The following is a 3,805-nucleotide window of genomic DNA, read 5'->3' as shown; positions in this document are numbered from 1 at the left end:
GGACCTCCTCCCAGGAGGCTGAATTGTGTGGCACGACCCTGGCCGCTTGGGCCTCAGTTTCCACAGATGCTCACCCCCTAGAAGAGACCCTCCCCCTCTCCCTCCTCAGTGCCCCTGGACTCTAATAATATTTCTTTTTTCTGCAGATGCGTCTCGCATAACCTAAAATTGATCTTTTTTTGTTTTTGAGAAAGAGTGTCACTCTCTCACCCAGGCTGGAGTGCAGTGGCATGATCTTGGCTCACTGAAACCTCTGTCCCCCGGGTTCAAGCGATTCTCCTGCCTCAGCCTCCCGAGTAGCTAGGATTACAGGCGCCTGCCATCACGCCCGGCTAATTTTTGTATTTTTAGTAGAGACTGAGTTTCACTATGTTGTCCAGGCTGGTCTCGAACTCCTGACCTCAAATGATCCACCTGGCTTGGCCTCCCAAAGTGCTGGGATTGCAGGAGTGAGCCACCGCGCCCAGGCCGGAAATTCATCACTTTAAAGCAAACGATTCAGTGACATTTAGCACATTCACAGTGTTGTGCAACCACCACCTCTATCTGGTTCCAGAACATTTGCATCACCCCAAAAGGAAACCCCGCATACATCACCAGTCACTTCTCACTCCCGCCTCCCCCCAGCCCCTGACAACCGCTCAGCTACTGTCTGCCTCTGTACATTTGCCTATTTTGGATGTTTTATATAAGTGGAATCATACAATGTGTGCCTTTCCTGTCCATCTTCGTCCACCCAGCATGATCGGGTTTTTTTGTGTGTGGCTTTTTTTTTTTTTTTTGATATGGAGTCTCACTCTGTCACCCAGGCTGGAGTGCAGTGGTGTGATCTTGGCTCACTGCAACCTCTGCCTCCCAGGTTCAAGTTTTTCTCTCTGCCTCAACCTCCCAAGTAGTTGGGATTACAGGCACATGCCACCACACCCGGCTAATTTTTGTATTTTTAGTAGAGACAGGATTTCACCTTGTTGGCCAGGCTGGTCCCGAACTCCTGACCTCAGGTGATCCGCCCACCCTGGCCTCTCAAAGTATTGGGATTACAGACGCGAACCACCTCGCCTGGCCCAGCATAATGTTTTTGAGGGTTCATCCACGCGGTAGCTTGGATCAGAGCTTCTCCACTGACATTTAGAGGCTTTGCTGACAGTGGGGAGGGAGGGGCAGGAAATGAAATACTCAGAGGCTAAGAAATGGAACATGGGCGGTGGCTCATGCCTGTAATCCCAGCACTTTGGGAGGCTGAGGCGGACGGATCATGAGGTCAGAAGATCGAGACCATCCTGGCTAACAAGGTGAGACCCGGTCTCTACTAAAAATACAAAAAAAAAAAAAAAAACAAAAACAACTAGCCGGGCGAGGTGGCGGGCGCCTGTAGTCCCAGCTACTTGGGAGGCTGAGGCAGGAGAATGGAATGAACCCGGAGGCGGAGCTTGCAGTGAGCCGAGATCACGCCACTGCACTCCAGCCTGGGCGACAGAGCCAGACTCCGTCTCAAAGAAAAAACAAAAAAAGAAATGGAACATGGGGGGAAAACTAAGTTGCATGTCTTAAATGGTTTTTTTTTTTTTTTTTTTTTTTTAGAGGCAGGATCTTTCTCTGTTACCCAGGCTGTAGTGCAATGGCATGAGCATGATTTACTGAAGCCTCAACCTCCTGGGTTCAAGCCATTCTCCCACCTCAGCCTCCCAAGCAGCTGAGAATACAGATGCATGCCACCACGCCTGGCTAAGTTTTTATTATATCTATATACATATATAGATTTTTTCTTTTCTTTTCTTTTCTTTTTTTTTGAGACATAGTCTTACTCTGTTGCCCAGGCTGGAGTGCAGTGGTGCGATCTCAGCTCACTGCAACCTCCACCACCTATGTTCAAGCGATTCTCCTGCCTCAGCCTCCTGAGTAGCTGGGATTACAGGTGCCCGCCACCACACCTGGCTAATTATTGTATTTTTAGTAGAGACAGGGTTTCACCATGTTGGTCAGGATGCTCTAGATCCCCTGACCTCGTGATCCACCCACCTCGGCCTCCTCTGCCTCCTGGAATTACAGGCATGAGCCACTGCGTCTGGCCTTTTTATTTTTTATAGAGGTGGGGTCTTGCCATGTTGTTCTGGCTAGTCCCAAACTCCTGGGTTCAAGTGATACCCCCACCTCAACCTCTCGAAGTGCTGGGATTAGAGGGGCGAGTCCAGGTGCACAAAACTGGAGCTTGGCCTATGGGGAGATGGGCATTTTGGGGGGCCAGCAGCCAGCATGCTGCAAGCTCTTTGTAACAATTTGTTGGCCGGGCGCGGTGGCTCAAGCCTGTAATCCCAGCACTTTGGGAGGCCGAGGCGGGTGGATCACGAGGTCAGGAGATCGAGACCATCCTGGCTAACATGGTGAAACCCCGTCTCTACTAAAAATACAAAAAACTAGCCGGGCGTGGTGGCAGGCGCCTGTAGTCCCAGCTACTCGGAGGCTGAGGCAGGAGAATGGCGTGAACCTGGGAGGCGGAGCTTGCAGTGAGCCGAGATCGCGCCACTGCACTCCAGCCTGGGTGACACAGCGCGAGACTCCGTCTCAAAAAAAAAAAAACAAAAAAACAATTTGTTGGAAGGATGAACTCAGGCCATCCAAGAACACTGCCCTCCTTCAGCTCTTGAGTCTCAGACTCAGAAGTTGGCGAGCCACTCGGTGCGGTGGCTCACGCCTGTGATCCCAGCGCTTTGGGAGGCCAAGACGGATGGATCATTTGAACCCAGGAGTTTGAGACCAGCCTGGGCAACATGGCAAAACCCCCTCTCTAAAAAAAAAAAAAAAAAAAAAAAAAAAAAAAGCAAAAATTAGCTGGGCATGGTGGTGCATGCCTGTAGTCCCAGTTCCTGGGGAGGCTGAGGTAGGAGGATGGCCTGAGCCTGGGGAGGTTGATGTTGCAGTGAGCCGTGATTGGGCCACTGCATTCCAGCCTGGGTCACAGATCAAGACCCTATCTCAGCCGGGCGCGGTGGCTCATGCCTGTAATCCTAGCACTTTGGGAGGCCGAGGCAGGCGGATCACAAGGTCAGGAGATCGAGACCACGGTGAAATCCCGTCTCTACTAAAAATACAAAAAATTAGCCGGGCGTGGTGGCGGGCGCCTGTAGTCCCAGCTACTCAGGAGGTTGAGGCAGGAGAATGGCGTGAACCCAGGAGGCGGAGCTTGCAGTGAGCCGAGATCGCGCCACTGCACTCCAGCCTGGGGGACACAGCGAGACTCCGTCTCAAAAAAAAAAAAAAAAAAAAAAAAAANAAAAAAAAAGACCCTATCTCAAAAGAAGGAAAAAAAGAATTTGGCAGCCGGGCACGGTAGCTCACGCCTGTCATCCCAGCACTTTGGGAGGCTGAGGCAAGAGGATCACTTGGGGTCAGGAGTTAGAGACCAGCCTGGCCAGCATGGTGAAACCCCATCTCTACCAAAAATACAAAAATTAACCGGGTGTTGTGCCAGTTGCCTGTAATTCCAGCTACTCGGGAGGCTGAGGCGGGAGAATCGCTTGAACCCGGGAAGTGGAAGTTGCAGTGAGTGGAGATCACGCCACCACACTCCAGCCTGGGTGACAGAGCAGGGCTGCATCTCAAAAAAAAAAAAAAAAAAAAATCGGCTAGAGAGGGCCAGGGACCTGGTCAAGTGCATGGAACTACAGGTGGCCCATGGGGCTGGCATCTGGGTGTTCAGTTCAGGTCTGGGGCCAGCAGGGCAGAACCCCTAGAACCCTGACTTGCTTCAAAGGTGAGTCTGTGGCCACCACCATCACCACCACCACGGAGCTGACTTCCTGGGTTT

The sequence above is a fragment of the Theropithecus gelada genome, chromosome 19 (genome assembly GCF_003255815.1).
Source record: "Theropithecus gelada isolate Dixy chromosome 19, Tgel_1.0, whole genome shotgun sequence".
Taxonomy (NCBI): domain Eukaryota; kingdom Metazoa; phylum Chordata; class Mammalia; order Primates; family Cercopithecidae; genus Theropithecus; species Theropithecus gelada.
This window is presented reverse-complemented; position numbering follows the sequence as displayed.